Source organism: Engystomops pustulosus, chromosome 1, assembly GCF_040894005.1.
Source record: "Engystomops pustulosus chromosome 1, aEngPut4.maternal, whole genome shotgun sequence".
Lineage (NCBI taxonomy): Eukaryota > Metazoa > Chordata > Amphibia > Anura > Leptodactylidae > Engystomops > Engystomops pustulosus.
Window position 1 is genome coordinate 280,205,189 of NC_092411.1, and position 22,990 is coordinate 280,228,178.

The 22,990-nt window shown below is 43.3% G+C and overlaps 1 protein-coding gene across 2 annotated transcripts in view; it reads left to right on the top strand.

Annotated features, from left to right (window-relative positions):
* Positions 1-755: 755 nt before the first annotated feature.
* Positions 756-22,990, top strand: part of PTPRA (protein tyrosine phosphatase receptor type A) — an 87,279-nt gene continuing 65,044 nt past the window's right edge. The window contains exons 1-2 of one of the 2 annotated variants that reach the window (XM_072126333.1): positions 1,080-1,125; positions 1,254-1,320. The gene's annotated coding sequence lies outside the window, so the exon portion shown is untranslated. Of the gene's footprint in view, positions 1,321-22,990 lie in introns of both variants that reach the window. The other variant, XM_072126332.1, reaches the window with a different exon arrangement.

Genomic DNA, 22,990 nt, shown 5'->3' on the forward strand with positions numbered 1-22,990 from the left:
CTATGGGGTTAAACACATTCCCGGGTTTGGGTCTTCTTATGTTCTGGGCTGTTTCGGACCAGTATGGGGGCTATCATAGAACACGTGACACCCTTAAATGCGAGGCAAACACGTTTTTCGGAGCTTAAACTTTGCGTTATGGAAAAGTTGTGGCGTAACGGCTTTGGTCACCTGATGGTTGGGAAAAATCTAAAGCGGCTGTTTTTGGTTTGCCGGTCAAAGGCTACAATTTAAGCCACATGTGCCCGGAGACTGGTCGGCGTGGTGTATTATTCTGTGTATGTGTCTGTACAGCCTTTGTACTCCGCCTCATGCAGTTCTCTATGCCGCCAGGTATCAGTGGGGGCAGCACTTATCCCTCACACACAGAAAGCCTGTTCACACGTTGCGTTATACATTAGAACAGCTGAGGAGAGGTGATTTGCCTAATTACATTAATATTTACATTTGTTAACATGGCGTTTACAATGCGTTTTGTAAACGCAAATGTTAACAGTAACTATAATTAGGCAAATCACCTCTCCTCAGCTGTTCTAATGCGTAATTTTAAAACGCAATGAAAACGCAATGGTGTGTACGCGCCCTCAGGCTGTGATATCACCCGGGCCGCGCACAATGTACTGATTGTGACAGGATGTCCCGCAGGGCGTGGCCGCGCTATGATTGACAGGCGGCGCAGCAGGGGATGGGGCGTGGCCACGGTGACGGGCTACGAGCGCTCTATGGGAGGGGGCGGTGTCTCGGGGAGTGATTGACAGGGCACTGCTCCCAGGCCCGGGGACTGCTGTGTGCACGGTGTGCTGCCTCCCTCCTCTGTGCACAGGCATCATGGCGGATCACACAGGGCGCTAGCGAGCACACCCTCCTGCAGACCCCCTTCCCACCCTACCCCACCGGCCCCAGGGGGGCACAGGGACACCATGAGGCTGTATTAGCCCGGATCCGGGTGTTGCTGCAGCTGCCTCCCGCCCTCCATTGCTGGATTGTAACTTCTCCGGGAAAACAAGGCGATCCCCGCTACACATTACTATAGGATTGCAGCACCGGAACCACCCCCTTGTACTGGATCTCAAAGCACCGGATCCACCCTTGTACTGGATCGTCAGCACCGGATTCCCCCCTCTGGTACTGGATCTTCAGAACCGGATCTCCCCGTGTACTGGATAATCTGCACCGGATCCTCCCTCTAGTACTGGATCTTCAGAACCGGATCTCCCCGTGTACTGGATAATCTGCACCGGATCCTCCCTCTAGTACTGGATCTTCAGAACCGGATCTCCCCGTGTACTGGATCATCAGCACCGGATCCCTGCACTGAGGGTAAGCCGCAAGTCATAGGGACAGTTCTGGATTTTTCTCCCCTCCAGCCCATCCCCTTGTTTAGTGCACATTTTGGGGGGTGATTACAGATGTAGTCGGGACGGGGTGTCCGTGTCCAGGATGAATATTGCATTATGTGAGATGTAGCAGAGCTGGGTTTGTTCCCCATCTGCTGGGAGGTTCCACTTGTAGAGCTGGGATTCTGCATGTCAACAAGAGGGAGACCCCTGTCACCCCCTCCCCTGGTCCAGGCCTGGGCTCTATTAACCCCTTCTCGCTCCGCTTCCCTGGGGTGATTTGCAGAGACGCCCTGTTTGCAGTCTGTACATTTTTTTTTTCTTCCTTTTTTACTTCACATTCTTTCGCTTTTTTTAATTTTTTTTTCCTTCTTTCCCTTTAATAAACTGTTCCATGCGGCGTCACCGTCCATGAAATGTTAAAGGCCACTTCCCGGAAGAAGGGGATGTGCCGGGGCAGGACGAGCCCGGTTACTATTACTAATATAGAAGCCTGGACTGAAGAGCTTGCAATCTAAATTCCTCCACATGTATAATTTTATTGTAGATATGCTTGAGTAGCGCTTCTCGGGCGCGTTTACGTATCTGTGTAACACATATTCTTATGCAGACTTCTAGCACAATCTCCCTTAGCCTATCAGTGTTCTGGGAAAGCTGGGAGACTCTTTGAATCTGTATCCCCCTAGCATGACGTGATTGTAAAGCTTCCTGTTGACCTTGTACATAAGTGACCACAAGAGCTTGCAATCTACAGACTCCTTTGCGGCTGTTGCATGTCTGCAGGTCTGTAATTTGCATACACTAATTACCAATGTGAAGCTCGTTATCAGTCTTTGCGCAATATTAATGCCTCTTTTGGATATTTTTTGGAATTGTATATTTTTTTTTTTTTACATTTTATAGGTACATCTCCCGAGGACTTGTTAGGGCCCGGTCCCCTCACTGTTCAGGTTTCCATATAATGGATCCGTTTTTTTCCCCCATCTATTTGTTAGGGTGATGTCACACATGGCGTTTTTAGTACGTTTTTGGGCTGTTTTTAATTAGTGCGCTTTCAATTTGTAAAAAAAAGCATGCGTTTTTGTCCGGTTTTCCGAATTTGCGCAATCAAATACGCATGCGTTTTTTACGATCTGAAAACGCACAAACCAAAAGCGGCCTAAAAATGCCATATGTGACATCACCCTTAGTCTTTCAATGGAGTCCGTCAGGCTGCGTTCACACGTGGCGTTTATGTTCCATTTTTTTTTTTAATGCAAGACAACAGCTGCTAAGAGGAGATGTGCCTAGTTGCATTGTATTAACATTTTGCGTTTTAAAAAACGCAATGCGTGAACAAGTTGTTAGTAATTTAATTAGCATTGAGTGAACAACAATGTTAACGCTGTGTTAACATTGCGTTTTGTAAAAGCAAATGTTAACTGCAAATCTACTCTTCTTAGCTGTTGTATTTGTATCATAAAAGCGCCACGAACGCAGCCGCTATATCCGTTTTTTAAAATCTTCCTTTATTTGAGCTGATAGTGGATATAAAATATGGGTGGCTATAAAAGAATGAAACCGGGAAAATAACTGACACCAACGAAAATCAAAGTATCAGTTTTTTAAACGGATCTGTTAAAAAGTGACACGTTTAAAAAAAAACAAAAAAAACAATACTTTGTTATTAAAGGGATTGTCCGGCATTAATAAAAGCTTCACTGCTGGGCTGGGGGGATGTGAAGAAAAAATTAACCTATACGTACCTACCTTAGGCCGGCGCCACACAGGGCGCTTTGTCTGCGCTTGCAAACGCAGACAAAGTCGCGCCCACCAGGCGGGCCTCGGCCCAATCGCATCAGCGTTTCTATGGAAACGCCTGCGATCGGGAACAAGCCGCCGGTTAAATTAACGCAAAACACCGGCGGCTCGTTCCCGATCAGTCGGTTTTCCACCGACTGACCACGGATCCATTGATTTTTTTTTTTTTTTTTTTTTTTTTTTTTTTACGCGTCCATTATAGTTTTTCGGGCTTTGTCGTATAAAATAGAAAAAAAAAACTGACTAAAAACACGGATAAAACACAGATGGCATTCATGTGCTCCCATTTATCACGGACTGTTGCTAGGAGACTTTGTAAAAATTGTATTTCTGTACTCGTGGGTTAAACTTCCGCAGTTTTCTTCCGGGGCGTGAAAAATGGATATTGTACGGATTGGAAAAAAAAATGTATGGACGCACTGATAAAAAAAATGGGAATTGTCAGGGAGGAACCAGATAAGACCTATATGTGTGGTAATATAGTAACTGGGGGGGGGGGGCGTGGCTACAGAACTAGGGAGTATTACTTTTCAGGAGTCTGGAAATTTGAATGTGCAATCGTCCGTGATGTTTATGTAAACATAATGTTAACACAATGAAATTGGCCAAACTCAACTCCACAACTGTAAAATGGCAATGTAAACGCCACGCGTGGACGCAGCCTGCAGTGAGCTGTAATGGTGGATAAAGACGCCATCTGCGTAAAGATGTCACGTTTTTGCGGTGGTTTGTCACCACTTTCCATAACGGGAAGGACAAAATTATTAATTTTTTGTGCTGAGAGATACAAAAAAAACACCCAATGTCGCGGGGTGTCTCGGGCTACGTTCACACTTCTTGTTTGTTAACACATTGTAAACATGATTTGGTTGCGTGTACAGTTTAACTTCAAGTTTACGTAAAGCCTGAAACTTTTTTTCTGTCTGAAAACATTTTTTTTCCTTCTAGGGTGGTGGGGTCCAGCTTGTGGAATCACAGGGCCTGTGTCTAGGCCCCAAAAAATGTCCGTCTGTGTGAAATCATGTGAGACTATTATGTTTCTATAGACAATGGTCAACGAGGGCTATTCTAATTATTTTTATACATGGCTCCGCCCAATGTGTGATGATGTCATAAATTACGAAGTCACGTGAAAGTAGGTTTAGTGTTGTCCACAGAAACCGTACAAAGGACCAGATCATTGCTGATTCTTGCTTACTAAGGACTTTTTTTTTTTTTTACAAACGCCTGATCTGTGTTTTTCCAGTGAAACGCGTGTGTCGCTAAGCATGTACGTAATGAAAATCATTGGGTGCTTGAAATGGCAGACGCGATCGAGCCTGTGTGAACGCACCCAAAGGCCGGTGCCACACGTATCGCTTTGTCTGTGCACGCAAACGCAGACAAAGTTGCGCCCACCGGGGCGGGCCTCGGCCCGATCGCATCGGCGTTTCCTGCAATCGGGAACGAGCCTCCGGTGTTTTACATTAATAGAAACGCCGATGCCATCGGGCCGAGGCCCGCTCCGGTGGGCGCGACTTTGTCTGCGTTTGCAAGCGCAGACAAAGCGCTACGTGTGGCGCCAGCCAAAGACTTGACGAGTTTTGGATCTCCCATTTTTGGTCACTGTGTAGATCCAATAATGTAACCTGCAGTTTAGGTTCTGATGACCCCAGTGCACCGCACTAAGGCTGGCGGCAAACGTGGCGTTTTGGGCCGTTTTTAAGTAGTCCGTTCTAAAATGTTTTTGAAAACCCATGATTTTTTGAAAACGCATCCGTTTTTGACCTGTTTAAATTAAGATAATCGGTAAAACCCGTCAAAAACGCATAAGTTTTTTAACGGACTGCTTAAAAACAGCCGAAAAACGAGTTTAAAACGCCACGTGTGCTGCCGGCCTAAGGTGGCTGTGGCCGCCGGTGCCTCCCTCCCAGTTTCAATGCAGATATGTTAATTTCTATAAGTTCATACAAACGGCCATGGATTCTCCAGATCCATACCTTGGACACTTGGACAGGACTGACGATCATGTTATCTTCCAGCCTGACCACCATCGCTGTAATTTCACGCAGCAGCAGCAGCAGCAGCAGCAGCAGCAGTTCAGCGGAGGAGCCGGACCCCCAACCCATTTAATTAAAAGGAATTGAGATTTTAGGGTGGTTTTGGTTCATAGACTTGTGATGGGCTTCTGTTTCTGAGGAGATATGAATGATCGATGGCTGTGTGGTATAATCAGGAAGAACAGTCATGAAGCGATGGCTGCTGGAAGTGAGTCACGGTCAGGAGCCCGGGCTCCTCGCTGTGGGACATGTATTTCCTCATTAGTGTCTTAAACCTTTTTGTATTTCGACCTGCGACTGTGGCATTACAACGCCCAGAATACCCTAACTAGAGGGAGACCTACACGACACCCGCGGCCTCCAACTAAATGGCGACGCATTGCGATATAGTGGAACAGGTGGTGTTACCCGTAGCAACTGAAAGCCCCACTTTACATAAATTTCGTCAACAGATCTGTGTAAAAGTCTGGTAAGGAGATGTTAAAAACGGTGACGGCCCACTCCCCATCGCTACCCATGATGCATCAGTCAGTGTATCAGTTTGTGGTTTCTCATCAGGATGTGCCTTACACAACCGTCAGCTCCACAGAGACTTCTTGATGAAGTCCGACAATGCCCGTCGTTTATTCACAGGGTATATTCTCACAGCTGGAGGTTTGTTACAGTTACAGCTGCCCTTCTAATTTCCCTCAGGCCGTTTTTATATGGCGCGGTTTGGTTTTAAGACTAAATCCAAAGGCTTCCCCCAGATATAATCAGAGATATTAATCTAAATCTATAACATGAAGCTCTTCTTTAACATGACTTAAAGGGGTCCGTTACATGCATTTCCCCGCCTCCTTGTACCTGATTGACAGGTCTCATTGCTACAGAACACGCTGCTGTGTGGAACATTGAGATTTCTGTAACATCATTGGGCATTTACTATCATGTGACCAGGGTGATGTCGTCTAATATCCTGTTACATTTGCAACTTCTACCTCATGAATGTATCCGATCACATGAAATCACAACAGCCTCCATGGAGGATGGGGAGGAGTAGATGTCCATGGAGTCTGCTGTGACTTCATGTGATCAGATGTATACATGGGGTTGGTGTTGAAAATGTAACTGGGCAGAGGACCTTGGATGACATCACACTGGTCATATGACATGCTGAGAAGAGGTGGTGTAGATGGGATGGGTGGCTGACCAGGACCCCATCCCCCCTACCCTCCCCTTTTATGCCATGTAATGTAAGGTGAAGTTGATTTATGGGGATGTGAGGGTAACAAGAAAGGTGTCTGTTAGGGACAGGTTCCCATAGAGTCCCATTAACTATCTGTATTTGTAAAAATGTGGTGACTGGTTACCTTTAACTTTTTGAAAACCCCTTTAAGAAGCTGACAATTTAGCATCCCTTGACATTGTTTCTCTCCGTTTGTCTTTTTTTTTTTTTTTTTTTTTTTTTTTTCACAACTTTCATTAGAGGTAAACAAGTTTTGCCTCAAATATGAGGAACTTCTGTCTATGAAATATTCAACAACGGAAACGAAACCTCAAACGCCGTGTTACCAGGGTTTACTGGCTGCTGTTAAGTGGTGACACCTGTGATGCCGCACTGGGCCATTGTTTGTCAAGTGTTCTTGTGGTTTTTTTCTTCTCTGATTTGGCTGATGACAGTCTGACACATTGGTCGGTCCAAACCCAGTAGTTAATGCAATTGAAAAAACCCTCCTCTTCTAGTAGAAGGTTTTATATAGGTTTACAGCTTCTGAATGTAAACATGAATTATTCCATTAGCTGCAGGCAAACATACTGGTTGGTTTTTGAGTCCAAAAAGTTGAAAACGACATAAAATAGAAAAATCCTTCTCCACACCTTGTCGACACAACCCCACTGGCCTGAGATATGGAGGTAGCTCTACAGGTGTTTTTCAGCTGATTGGCGAGAAGGTCACTGGGTGTTTGACCCCTGTCTATCTAGAGTTGATCACCTATCCTAAGGATAAGTGGTCCATTTTAAATATGGAACCCCTTTAAGGGTGAAGACACACGTGGCGTTTTTAGGCTGTTTTTGGGCCGTTTTAGTTAGTCAGATCGTAAAAAACGCATGCGTTTTTGACAGGTTTGACCAATTATCTGAATTCAAACTGGTCAAAAACACATGCGTTTTTTTCCGATCTGAAAACGCTCAACTAAAAACGGCCCAAAAACGGCCTAAAAACGCCATGTGTGTCTTCACCCTTTAGGCTGTGTTTCAATTGTGTTTCACAAATTTGTTAAGACCTATCCGCTGGCGAATGGGAACGAGACACAAAGGTCTTGTTGTTTACCAGGAAAACACGTTGCTTGTTCCTGGTCGCAACCATTCACCTCCACAAAAGCATCTGCGATTGGGCGAAGCTTTCCCCCCGCTGTGCTTGAATTACATTTCTGAACGTGATTCAAACACCCTTTTCAACATAGCCTTAGTATACGTAAAATAGTTTTTAAAATAAATTCTGCACCATGTAGATGTGAATTGGTAGTCTCTACGACTTTACACATAGTATTAGGCTACATTCACACTGCCGTATTGAGGACGTATATACGGCCGGTATACGTCCTCCATAGACGGCAATGGGCACACGGCGCCCTACGGGAGCGGTACGGTGCAGCACACATACAGCACCATACCGCTCCGTACCCAGAAAAAGATAGGACGTGTCCTATCTTTTCCCGTAATACAGCGCCGTGCGCCATGCATCTCTATGGAGAGGGGTGGGGGTGAGCAGCGCTACGGTACGGTGAAGGACATGTGGAGGGAGAAGCTCTACAAGAAAGCGATCTGTTCGCCACAATAGACGCCCGCCCTCTTGGCTATTAAAATGCGCAGCGCGTTTCGCTGGAGGTGAAAATTCCAAGAGCTGTTTTGGCTCATAAAGAGTCAATGTATGGACTGTTGTGTATTCAGTCTCCTATGGTGTAACCAAGAGCGTTACTATGGCCGGGGTCTCGCTCGAACTCCTTCGCCATCAAAAGCCTATTCATTACTAGCGGTATAAATCATGGAGGATAAATATGAGGAGATACTCGGATTAGTAAAAAAATTGGTGCAGGAAAAAAAAAGTGTTAAGGAGCCACACATCAAAGAGAACGTGTCTGGTCCTTACGTGATATGACTTGGTGTGACTAGCAGTATGCAGTGTTATTTCGATTGACAGCACCTCGCTCTTGCACACAAATATATGGGCAATTTTTTTTTTGTGTTGCAGAAGTACAGGCGTCGGTGTCTGACTTGTCTATACCTCTTTTTCTATGGCAACATGGCCGCCGGTTTCATAGTTTCATAGTTTCTACGGTTGAAAAAAGACACTTGTCCATCAAGTTCAACCAAGGAAGGGAAGGGATTGGATGAGGAAGGGATTTAGGGGAAACAATTCTATATAACATAACCATCTATGTTATTTAGCTGTAAAAAGGCATCTAGACCCTTCTTGAAGCTCTCCGCTGTCCCTGCTGTGACCAGCGCCTGAGGCAGGCTATTCCACAGATTGACCGTTCTCATAGTAAAAAAGCCCTGTCGCCTCCGGTGATTAAACCTTGATTTCTCCAAACGGAGACAGTGCCCCCTCGTCTTTTGATTTGATCTAATCTGGAACAACTTCCCACCATATTTTTTGTATGGACCATTCATATATTTAAATAAATTAATCATGTCCCCTCGTAGTCGTCTCTTTTCCAGACTAAATAAATCTAGTTGTTTTAATCTTTCCTCATAACTGAGACCCTCCATACCCCTTATCATTTTTGTGGCTCTACGTTGAACCCTCTCCAGCTCCAGGGCATCCTTTTTATGGACCGGTGCCCAGAACTGGACAGCATATTCCAGGTGTGGCCGAACCAGTGCCTTGTATAGTGGTAATATTACATCCCTATCCCCAGAGTCCATACCACTTTTGATACATGACAAGATCCTACTGGCTTTAGAGGCAGCTGATTGACATTGCATGCTGTTGCCAGCTTGGGGTTGGGGAATATTTGTATATACCTTTACATACTTTTGTATTATGTTGCGGTTCTGCAGTGAGGTAATGTTATCAGTAGATTACGGCGTCGGCAATGGGGGGGGGGGGGATAGGTTATAATTGACTGGTTTCGCGTTACGCCAGGGCTAATTAAGCACGCTGAGATCTTTGTCTCCTGCTGATGCCGGCAGTTCATGGACTTTTTCCTGGAATAAGCGACAATGAAAAGACGCAATGAAACCAGTTCTTGAACGAGAGCCTTCAAAAAGTGCCCATAAGGCCTTCTACGCAGCGTCGGGATCCGCAGCTGACTGTAATTTTGGGTGAAAATTGACATCAACCATGGATTTTAATATCTGAGGCATGTCGACTTTCGTGATTATTGAGAGGGGGAACACCCCCTGTATAGTAACCGGCAAAATCCAGGCCTTAATCTCAATTGGATCCACTTGAAGATTCTGAGCCTGATTTTACATAGATAGATGGATGCTTAGAGTCCGCACCCAAGTGTGTGTAGCCTAATACTGTGTTGTATTTATTGAAAATAAATTATGTATTCAGATTTATGGATAAGGGCCCCCATTTCTAGAATTATCCACTCACAGCGTAAGCGTTAGACATGGCGGAGCCCCAGCTATAACTTCCTAATCATATTGCTAAATTATATACCTATAAACCGCTCATTAATGATATATGTGACTAAAACACAGTCTTTTACTGCAGATTTAGTCTGTTTTGATGATTTTTCAGTCGTTTTTACCTCAGAAATTAAATTTTTACCTCAGAAATTCAATGTAAGGGAATCCACGCAATGACCACCTCCCGTCTTTCCGAGCATGACCCAATCCCATTTCAGCATCAAATAATCTGGATTTATAATGCGTTTTTAAAAAAAAATTTCTCACACATTAATTTTAAGCTGCCATTTTATACTTCTATCCCCTTGTTCTGGGCAAAGTATAACAACATATTAGTAGATGAAAGTAACTTGGTGCCTATTCATATGATAACCCACGAACTGCTGCATAATGGAAACCATACTGTTACCCGAAATAAACCCTCACACCGGTTTGCTCTATGAAATCTAATTTTATATAGTTTTTACAGATATAAGTTTTTTTTTTTTTTTTTTTTAATACACGTCATGATAAAAACACTGACACGAAGCAGATTTATTTTGAAGCCGTTTCTGGAAAAAAGTAGTAGTTGAATGTAAGCGGAGAGTCAGCAGTCATGAGGGGCACAGGAGTGTTCTGGTCCCGTTATCATCACACACACGTCTGTTTACCCTGGGAGCGGGGATGTCATCCGGCATTATGCCGCTGTATTACTCATGCGCTAAATATTGGAGGAATTTTGCCTCGGACAAATGCAAACGTCTCGTTTGCTTAATCCATACGTGCAGGTGTATAATGTCAACAGTTGTCATGTTTCAGTGTCGGGCCTCATTTTTTACTTACTATTTTTGTGTTTCTTTATGTTTCAATGAGTTTACCTGATACAGGGATAAAAAGTGAAACCCACACCGGGCCCTCTGTTCGGTGGCACCCTAATCGGTTCCTTTGGCTGAGACTCTAAGTAACCATACAGATCTACAAAATACAGATCTACAAAAACATACAAAAACCTATATACTTACATATACCGTATATGATCGTGTATAAGCCAAGTTTTTCAGCACAAAAAATGTGCTGAAAAACCTCACCTCGGCTTATACACGAGGCAATTTAAAAAAAAAAAACAAAAAAACCTTGATACTCGCCCTCCGGCGCCCGGATCCTTGGAGTGGCTCCAGATCCTCGGGGCGGTTCCCGGTGGCTCCTCTTCTTTCTTCTCTAGCCGGCAGAGTCACGTCGCATGGACGCGACTCTGCCGGCTAGAGAAGAGAGATGAGGACCTGCTGCTGGTAACCACGCAGAGCATTGGGGGTGAGTATCGACGGAGGGTGAGCATTAAGTTTATTTTTTTATGCGCTTGGCTTGGGGCTGGCTGTATACTACATGGGGGGCTGTATCTACACCCTTGGCTTATACTCGACTCAATAGGTTTTCCCAGTTTTTGGTGGTAAAATTAGGGTTCTCGGCTTATACTTGGGTCGGCTTATACTCGAGTATATACGGTACTTGAGTAATACTAACATATAGATCCTGTAAATACATTGGCATCTAATAGTACCAAACTATGTACAATAAATAATATACAACACATTGTGGTCCCAATTGACAGGCGCAGTGTTATCTACAGCGCCCCCTTTAATGGTGTGTTGTGACCATAATTACATGGGTACGGTGTGACTTTGTTATACTCTTAAAGGGGCGTTCTAAAAACCCACAATAAATCGGTCAATACATTCCTATGCTTATCTAGTAGTGTCTTCATCCGTTCATTCACACCCAAAGTTAAAGTACAACTCGCGCTTCCTTCTTTTTGTGCAGTGTATCTGCCGCCAGTCTTCTGAGCTCCCACAATGCACTGCACTTTAGTTATAAAATCACTTCAGAAAATGGCAAATGTTGTCAAATTTGCATTAAACGTTATATAATAACGCATTGTGTGTAGCCGTGGATGGTGGAATCCTCTCTCGCTCCGCCATTGTAATTGTGCTGTTAAAAGGGACGTCGCCTTGTATGATGTCATCACTTGATGTACACCGCCCTAAAAATGCCGTATACAGCCATGTCACGTGGTTACGGATGACACATGACCCATAACCACACTGTGTATAACGGCGTAACTTGAGTGTTAACTCGTGACATCTTTTCCTATATAGATGCTGGTGGTAGTCATGGCAACAATGTTTTTGTGACTCTAGTATTTTAGTTTATTAAAGTTATTTCCCTGACATCTCTTTCTGGAAAAGACAATGGTAGCCATGGCGACCAATAATTTTCCTTTGGAAATGGAAATGCGTGGTGACTATGCCTCCATTTTTTGATGCGCCATTTATTGTGTGCAGTACACGCCTATCCCATCAGGTACTCGGATCTTATATCCCTGGTTTTTTTTTGGGGCGGCCCCCTCCCTGATATTGTTGACTAAAGCTCTGTGTTCGGGAAGTGCAATGGTGTCACCCCTGCATGGCGGCCATTTTATAATTCATGACTCCTAGTTACATGAAAAGGCCATGGGCATCAGAGATTTGGGTCATAGAGGGTCCAGCTATTTTTTTTTTGTGGGACCCCTATTTTACAGAGTCAAAAATAGGTAGTGCCAAAAAAAAAATGGTCTTGAGTACTGTACTTCAAAGAAAAAGGTCAGAGAATCCACGTATTGCGCTCACTTTTAGGGTGATGACAAACGTGGGGCTTTCAGTCAGTTTTTGGTCCGTTTTTCCCAATTATCTTAATAAATAGGTTTTAAGCAACCAAATGCATGGTAAACAGCCAAAAACGGACTGAAAACAGATGTTTAAAAACGGACCAAAAACCCCATTTGTAGCATCACCCTAATACCTTCAACCCTTGACATGTGATCAAGGAATCGCCCAATGGACTGCTGTTACCTGGGGCCCTGGAAGATCTCTACCTGGCGACAGTAAACCCATTAGTCCAAATCTGTAGCCAATCAAATCTTGTTGCCACCCTGGCAGTAATCTTCCAGTGTTGTAACAGGTTTAGGAGGGAAAAAAAAATTCCCGCCTAAATGTACCTGAGGTAAAAATCATGGGCGGATTATAATCTCATGCGGATTCCTCCTGATGGTCCTGGCTCCATGCTTTTTATTTCACTTTCTAGTTGTTGTTTTGTTATATTTAGAATTTATTAGCTGATCTATTATGGTCTTTCTAGGACCTTCCTGCCTCCATCTTGACCCAGGGCCCTCTTAAGTCACTTCGCCTGTAGTGATGGATCCTGTGTTGACAGAAGGCTGGCACCCCTCGCCGGGCACAGACATTCATTGCAATTGTTTGGGATGCGGCAAAGAATGGAAACCGTAGTAGGAAGGAAGGGAGTTTTTCTGTCTTGTACACAGAGCCCTGCGGCCCAGTTAGAAGGAATAACTTATTATCTGAAAAACAGTTTTTAGCCTATTCCGGATGACACCAGCCATTAGGTCAGCGTCTAATGATGATGGAGGGGGGATGCCGGTGGTTTTGGAAAAGCGAGCCACCACTAAACATATACTGGGATCCCGTTTGAAGATGGCTGCCCTGTAATTTTCTGGTTACTCTGTGGTTACGTTAGCAAAAACACACACCACAATGACATGTTACGTGGCCGCGTCCACAGCTCGGCTTCCTACATCACGCTGATCCGTGGTTTATTGTATGAGTTGGGAAATTACAGATTTTTGGTAAACATGTTGGACGCCGTGGGTGTAGAAATCTGCGCAGAGTTTTTAGTACTTTATATATGGTGTTCGTAGCAACAAATGCTAAAACTTTTTATCCCATCAATCAGATTCCAGCTTTTATTTATCTGGCCATGGATAGCGTTGGTTGCTCTAGGCCTCGATAGACCTTTCCTGACAGAAAATTTGAGAATTAACCCACCTAAAAATGTTATTGTTCCAATAATTAATAATAAAAAATGGACCAATCACATCCCAGCTTTCAATCGTCTGGCCATCAATATTTGGTTGTTTGTGGTCTGACGCTGAGCTCTAGCCATTCTTGCTTCCGTCTAGTGATGTGTTTGCAGACGAGCCGGCTCTTGTTCGTGAACGACCGGAGACGACTCGCCCTAGTGTGTCGATGGCTCACTTAGCCCCACCCCTAACCAGCTCACCACGCCTCCTTTAACCCGATACAATCGGGTTAAAAGTGGAGTGGTGTGGGGTGACTAACTTTCCTGCGGCTCCCTATTATATATATTTAATAGGGAGCTGTTCAGGAGCCAGAAGAGCCGGCTCTACTTATTGAGCCGAGCCTAATTAGCCAACTCACTAAGAAGAGCCGTAATTCCCATCACTTCTTCCATCTGTCTCATAACTACCTTAAAGGGGTTGACCACTTTAAACCCCTTCCAGCAACTAATTGATATTGTTTGTGTAATAAAAAGTTATAAAAATTTTCCAATTCTACTTTGTGCATCAATTCCTCGTGGTTTCCTAGATCTCTGCTTGCTGTCCTTCTATTGGAATCTTCTATGTTTACTACCTGTAGATAATCACCGGCCCATGGTCATGTGATGTCACACAGGTGTATGGCTCGTTAGCATCACCCAGCTTTGATTGCACTCTGTGTTATAACGAGCCTTGCACCTGTGTGAGATCACATGACCATGCATCGGTGATTGTCAACAGGAAGTAAACCATAGAGCTTCCTGTTGCGTGACGAGCAGAGATCTTGGAAACTGTAAACAATTGATACAGAAAGTATATTGGAATTTTTTTTTTTACTTTTCATTACACAAACTATATCAATTATTTTCTGGAATGTGCTTTATGAGGACAACCTCTTTTAAGATACATTTGGATTACCTGGAAGTGGTGGACAGTTTAGAGCTCAGACTACACAGGGCTAGTTTGTAGTCTGTTACCATGGAGATGCACAGAAGTTCTAAACACAGTAATACAGTAAACAGATTGCTCTATTATTGAATGTAATACCCCGTGTAGGGGTTGTCAGGATTACCTTACAAATATTTAAAGGCCTTTTGGATAATTTTTAGTATAATATTCTGTGTCCTATACCGGGGGAGTGCACGTGGCGGCAGGTCCAGAGAACTTGTTTCCTGCAATCCTTGAGCTCAGATTTCCACAAGTTGTTATTTCTTAAAGGTTGTCGCCTAAGGGGAAGGTAGTTGCTAAAGTGTCATAATTGCCTCTAAGAACTTAATACGCTGAAATTAGTAAAACGCTTTTATTTTATCTTCTCCTCTTTCAACCCGGATCTCATGAGACGCTTCCACTAGACTCTGGGGCACAAAAGGGACCTGTTCACACTGATGACTTTTTATGGTCGCCTGAGGATTCGCAGTTTGCATTTTCCACGGGTCCTCACCTATTTTACAAACATTGTGGCGCGGATTATACATCAAAGGCAAAACCGCAACCCAGCTTTCCCGAGAGACCTGGTATATTTTGTGGTCACTTTGTGGCATTGCAGGGGTGTGGCCTATAAAACGAAACTAGTTAAACTTTACTATAGATCAGGCTTGATTAGTGCCACAGTTTCTACACCTCCAGCGGGTTTCTCCTAAAATGGTCTCAGCTAGGATCTGTAGTTTTTTCAGGAGTCCGGGCTGGAACGGGGTTGGCAGAAGGAAGTGCTTCCGATTCCTGTGTCACCGCTGGTCTTCAGCACCGATTGGTGACATGGGATATTGCAGAAGTTGGTGGGAAGGGGTACAACTACCTGATTCGTAAACAGGAAATCATTTAAAATTTAGGGGGTGGGGCTTAAAAAAAAAAGGTTTTACCTAGAAAAAAAAAACATTCCTCCATTAGATTATTCCTCACTACCGATGTTGTTGTGTCTGTTCCTGGGGGTCAGCTTTTTATGTGGCGTGCCACAGCTATACAGACAGCCACTGCTTTCTCCTCTTCCCTGTCATCTCCTTCTCCCTGCATTCATCGCATGCTTACTGAGACGAGAGAGCGTTCCGCTTCCATAGATGCGCACGGTTTTATCTGTCCGGACGTGGAGCTCTCCGCTTCCAGGAGCTGACATTTGTTATGAGTCTAGAAACAGACGCTCTGTCACAGCTGCTATCATCAGTCTGCATACTACATGGTGACCGTACGAGGGGACAACCTGCACAGGAGCGTCATTATTATATTATTTATATTCCTGTACATAGGGGTCAGTATTATAGTAGTTATATTCTTGTACATAGGGGGCAGTATTATATAAGTTATATTCTTGTACATTGGGGGCAATATTATAGTAGTTATATTCTTGTACATAGGGGGCAGTATTATAGTAGTTATATTCTTGTACATAGGGGGCAGTATTATAGTAGTTATATTCCTGTACATAGGGGCAGTATTATAGTAGTTATATTCTTGTACATAGGGGGCAGTATTATAGTAGTTATATTCTTGTACATAGGGGCAGTATTATAGTAGTTATATTCCTGTACATAGGGGGCAGTATTATAGTATGTATATTCTTGTACATAGGAGCAGTATTATAGTAGTTATATTCTTGTACATAGGGGCAGTATTATAGTAGTTATATTCCTGTACATAGGGGGCAGTATTATAGTAGTTATATTCCTGTACATAGGGGGCAGTATTATAGTAGTTATATTCTTGTACATAGGGGTCAGTATTATAGTAGTTATATTCTTGTACATAGGGAGCAGTATTATAGTAGTTATATTCCTGTACATAGGGGGCAGTATTATAATAGTTATATTCTTGTACATAGGGGGCAGTATTATAGTAGTTATATTCCTGTACATAGGGGGCAGTATTATAGTAGTTATATTCTTGTACATAGGAGGCAGTGTTATAGTAGTTATATTCCTGTACATAGGGGGCAGTATTATAGTAGTTATATTCTTGTACATAGGGGGCAGTATTATAGTAGTTATATTCTTGTACATAGGGGGCAGTATTATAGTAGTTATATTCTTGTACATAGGGGGCAGTATTATAGTAGTTATATTCTTGTACATAGGGGCAGTATTATAGTAGTTATATTCCTGTACATAGGGGGCAGTATTATAGTAGTTATATTCCTGTACATAGGGGGCAGTATTATAGTAGTTATATTCTTGTACATAGGGGTCAGTATTATAGTAGTTATATTCTTGTACATAGGGAGCAGTATTATAGTAGTTATATTCCTGTACATAGGGGGCAGTATTATAATAGTTATATTCTTGTACATAGGGGGCAGTATTATAGTAGTTATATTCCTGTACATAGGGGGCAGTATTATAGTAGTTATATTCTTGTACATAGGAGGCAGTGTTATAGTAGTTATATTCCTGTACATAGGGGGCAGTATTATAGTAGTTATATTCTTGTACATAGGGGGCAGTATTATAGTAGTTATATTCTTGTACATAGGGGGCAGTATTATAGTAGTTATATTCTTGTACATAGGGGGCAGTATTATAGTAGTTATATTCTTGTACATAGGGGGCAGTATTATAGTAGTTATATTCTTGTACATAGGGGGCAGTATTATAGTAGTTATATTCTTGTACATAGGGGGCAGTATTATAGTAGTTATATTCCTGTACATAGGGAGCAGTATTATAGTAGTTATATCCCTGTACATAGGGGGCAGTATTATAGTAGTTATATCCCTGTACATAGGAGCAGTATTATAGTAGTTATATTCCTGTACATAGGGGGCAGTATTATAGTAGTTATATTCCTGTACATAGGAGCAGTATTATAGTAGTTATATTCTTGTACATAGAGGGCAGTATTATAGTAGTTATATTCTTGTACATAGGGGGCAGTATTATAGTAGTTATATTCCTGTACATGGGGGGCAGTATTATAGTAGTTATATTCCTGTACATAGGGAGCAGTATTATAGTAGTTATATTCCTGTACATAGGGAGCAGTATTATAGTAGTTATATTCCTGTACATAGGAGCAGTATTATAGTAGTTATATTCTTGTACATAGAGGGCAGTATTATAGTAGTTATATTCTTGTACATAGGGGGCAGTATTATAGTAGTTATATTCCTGTACATGGGGGGCAGTATTATAGTAGTTATATTCCTGTACATAGGGGGCAGTATTATAGTAGTTATATTCTTGTACACAGGGGCAGTATTATAGTAGTTATATTCTTGTACATAGGGGGCAGTATTATAGTAGTTATATTCTTGTACATAGGGGGCAGTATTATAGTAGTTATATTCTTGTACATAGGGAGCAGTATTATAGTAGTTATATTCTTGTACATAGGGGGCAGTATTATAGTAGTAATATTCTTGTACATAGAGGGCAGTATTATAGTAGTTATATTCTTGTACATAGGGGGCAGTATTATAGTAGTTATATTGTTGTACATAGGGGGCAGTATTATAGTAGTTATATTCTTGTACACAGGGGCAGTATTATAGTAGTTATATTCTTGTACATAGGGGGCAGTATTATAGTAGTTATATCTGTGTGAGGCATGATGGGTGTAACCATTACAAATCAGAAGATATTTATCTAGTATTGATAGAGATGTCATGTGATGTAACCTGTGATAACGCTGCTGGTAATGTCATCATTCGGCAGAGTCGTCCTCTCACCTGTCAGTACATGTATGAAGTAGTTAACCTTCTTCTTCTCCCTGATTAGCGGCAGGCGTGTATTTGTCACCCAGGCATTACATAAGCTCCTCTGTTATGGTGATCACGTTGCTGCGGGTTGTTGGCCGTTTCCTTACTCGTTCTCCGTGGGCCGGGTGCCAGTGCAGTGACCAGAACACCCGGGTGCGCTGCCTGTGTCATGGGGGACAGATGACTGGCGGGATTCTGGAATCAATACAATTTTCATAATATCTTTGTTTTATTCATAGCAAAATGTGTGGCCCCTGATGTAGAAGTCTTGGCGCCCCCCGCTTACCTCTGCTGATGGGAGATCGCTTTGTATATCACAATTATAGGTATTATAGTTAGACCCGGAGCCGGTACATGGCTGTGAGAATGCAGGGCTCTCTTATAACTTTACATCAAGCCGTCCCTTTAAGTCTTAAAGGCCTCTCCTGACAGCTGCCTGGTGTTGTGAATGGAGATCTGTCCCACCTTCCCCACAGCCCGGATGCAGCGGTGATGGGGTGTAACATATCATAGACTTCTGCTGTGGAAAATATGTGGAGACGGCAGAGGAAATATTCCATGTGAGAACACTTGTCCGGGGCTGGAGAGCAGATGCTGCCGGGGGGTCCGTGAAGACCCTCTGTGTGCCGGCAGCTGAATGTATAGAGGGGCCGAAGACCCCAGATGCAAAGGATTCCTCCTGGGCTCTATGGCAGGTGGAGAAAATCGGGGGCATAGAGTGGACTACAACTCCCAACATACATCTGGGTGGCAGCTATACGAGCAGTTAGGGCTTGGTGTGAATTGAAACTCCCAGCATGCATTTGGGAAGTAGCTATACGTGGAATAATAATAGTTCTTTATATAGCGCACATGGATTACGCAGCGCTGCACAGAGTTTGCCAGATCAGTCCCTGTCCCCATTGGGCTCACAATCTAATCACCTACCAGTATGCTTTGGAGTGTGGGAGGAAACTGGAGTACCCGGAGGAAACCCACACAAACACAGAGAACATACAAACTCTTTGCAGGTGTTGACCTGGATTGGAATCGAACCCAGGAGCCCAGCGCTGCAAGGCTGTAGTGCTAACCACTCAACCACCGTGCCGCCCATATCACAGGCTTGGTTTGGACTACAACTCCCAGCATCCATCTGCCTGATAGCTATACATCGAATCGGGGGCTTAGTGTGGATTACAACTCCCAGCATGCATCCAGTTGGTAGCTATTTGTGGAATCTGGCCTTAGTGTGGACTACAACTACAAGCATCCATCTGGGGGGGGTTATTGATACATGCAGTAGGGGGGGGGGGAGCTTAGCATGGACTACAACTCCAAGCAAGCATCTGGGCGGTAGCTATATATGGAATTGGGGGCTTAGTATGTACTAGTACTCCCAGCATGCATCTGGGGGGGTAGCTATACATGGAATCGGGGGCTTGGTGTGGACTACAACTCCCAGCATGCATCTGCTGTGGTAGCTATACATGGAATCGGGGGCTTGGTGTGGACTACAACTCCCAGCTTTCTTCTGAGCGGTAGTTGTGTATGTAAAACACAATAGAATTCATAACTAAACAATTAGTGTAGACATAAGTTCTATATCCATCCCGTGTCCGCAGACCGCACGCCCTTCCTGGCTTTCAGCGCTCTGCTTCCAGGTCATGCTGTTATTTTTAGCCGTCGACTGCGGAGAGAAAGCCGGAAATTTTAAAGAAAGTAAACACTTGAGTTAAAGTTTTTTTTTTTTTTCTTTTCTTATTATTGTGTGTTTTTAATGGTTTTTAGTGATTTTATTTTTCTGTCTAAAATTATTTAAAAACAAAAACTTACTATTTTGCCCGCAAGCTTATGATGCAAGACAGAGGAGATAATTATCTTTTTTTTTTAAGGATATGCAAATAAGCCTGCAAGTGCATTGGGGGCGGGACTAATTTTCCACATTTCGGTACACGAAGGAAGACCCAGACTGAAGGGATTGTGAATTTTCGCCATGCCCACTGTGCACTTGGAGATGGACTTTCCTACCCATGAAAAATGATAATTGTTAGTTTTTTGATCTGTTGGACACTCGCTCTCCTCTATCACTTATAAAGTGACACTCCCCTGCAGCCTCTAAACATGACTCTTCTCTGCTCATTGTCACGTGACTTTAGGGAAGATTTGTTTTATAGCTAAACGGGTAAAATTTCACATAAGAGGGAATTGTAGAACGGACATTTCATCCTCTACCTCAAGGGGCTGGTAGTTTATTGGGGTAAATGTGACAGGTTCAAGGTGTTAATGGAGCCCGGAGCCCCTCAGGCTCATTTGCATACAGTCTTTCTGCCTAGTTGTGAATGTGCACAGCAGATTAAACTCCAATTCCTACTTTTATCTCCAGTTCTGCAGATCACACATCCTGAAATATGAGATTTAAAAAAAAAAATTAAAATTTTTTTTCTTTATTTAAGAGATTTTTGTATATGAAACCAAACCGTATTTCTAGGTGCTATAGAACCCAAAGTGACTCTTCCCTGCGGTCCCTAGAAAACATGGTTTTGATGTAAAATGTAAAGATGAGATTCTCATCTTTCCGTGTCTCTCAGAGATAAAGGTTTAATTTGCTGTGCACATTCACCACTATTTCTGCCTCTTCCCGTCCAACACAGAACCACCAGCCTGATCCGATATGAGAGGTGAGATTCTTATTTCAGCATAGAACTGAAGATAGAGGTGTCTGTAGTGAAGCTCTGACTGAATTCATCTAAACTTGACTCGTCTCTGGCAAAATATGACTCTTCTCAGCTCATTGTTACATGATTTTGGAGGATATTTATTATAGGTAAACACGGGTTCCCTTTAATAATTATATATACTGTATATATATTTCTCTGTGTAATGTGTGTCAATGAGTATCCACTATTCCCTGGTGATGGGGGCGGCTTCCAGTAACCTCCCCAGCATTGTGTGGTGTATAGATGGGGGGGGGATTTATTGCAGTACTTTCCCCTCCCCCAGCACAGGAAGCACATCCACACTGCTCCCAATCAATATTCCTTTACCATGTAAATCACATCAGGTCTTTTCATATGTATAAGCGGCCGGGACGCAGAGATTTCCCCAATCCTTCTCTGCCAGATGTTATAACACTAATGGACATGTCATGTACCGCACATGGAAGGCTTAGATACCTGACTGCAGCAGCTGCAACCTTGTATCACACATGAAAGGCTCGGGTACATCAGATCAATAGGATGGGCTTTGTGTATCCAAGCGTGATACAGTCTAGTATCTAATGTGTGTTGAGACCTTTACCCAAAGCTAAAATGTGGACTAATGTGCGTACCATGTGTATCTAAGCCGCGCATTAGAGTAGACTGTATCATATGTATTTGGCTTGGAAACAAGGCTTGGTGGGAAGTATCACGTTTGATGAGCTCGGGTACACTGAATGGGGGGGATTAGCCCCAGGTATGGGCTGCCAGAGTGTATAAAAAAAATGGGCTTAGATACACATGACTGTGTTGCCTATTTAAGGGATTTGATACATTTCCTAAAGTGGTGTATCAAAATCTGATCTGTGTATCTAATCCCATCATCATATGTGCTACAGTCTGTGGAGCCCATGTATCCAAGCCCAGTGTTTCCTGTACAGTATATTATGGTAATAAATGCCTACTGAATCTGTGTATCTAAGCCCATCATGTGGGATACAGGCCAATGTGCCATGTATCTAAGCCTTACCAATACAATGCCATCTTTGCACTCCCATAATTTCCTATACAATCTGCCAAAACCCACAACGTTTTATACAGTCTAGTGAGCCAAGTATCTAAGCTGTCTGCTTTGCTGTGTATCACACTTGCTAGTCTTAGATACATGGATTAAGGCTCTTTGGCACGCCTGGTAGATTTCAGAGCACTGTGGCGCCTGCTGTATCATATGTATAGCCTGTGTATCTACAGTCGGTATGTAACTATTACACATGATGAGCTTAGATACTTTCTGCTGTTCTACCGTATTATGTATGAAGGGCTTGGATACAGTAGCACTGCAGAAAGTATCACACATGCGGGGCTTGGATACAGTAGCAATGCAGAAATTATCCCACATAAGGGGCTTGGATACAGTAGCACTGCAGAAAGTATCCCACATTGAGGGGCTTAGATACAAGACCACTGCAGAAAGTATCCTACATGCAGGGCTTAGATACAGTAGCATTGCAGAAAGTACCCCACATGAGGGGCTTAGATACAGGACCACTGCAGAAAGTATCCCACATGCAAGGCTTAGATACAGAAGCATTGCAGAAAGTATCCCACATGTTCTGCTTAGATACAGTAGCAATGCAGAAAGTACCCCACATGAGGGGCTTGGATACAGTAGCACTGCAGAAAGTATCCCACATGAAGGGCTTAGATACAGCCGTATTGCAGAAAGTACACCACATGAGGGGCTTGGATACAGTAGCACTGCAGAAAGTATCCCATATGCAGGCCTCAGATACAGTAGCATTCCAGAAAGTACACCACATGAGGGGCTTAGATACAGTAGCACTTCAGAAAGTATCCCACATGCGGGGCTTAGATTCCCTGCCTGCAGATTTGGCATTAAAGGAATGGGGGTTTGGTGTACATCATCTCCATCCCTTTAGGAGAAGAAAACATTTCTTGGAAAC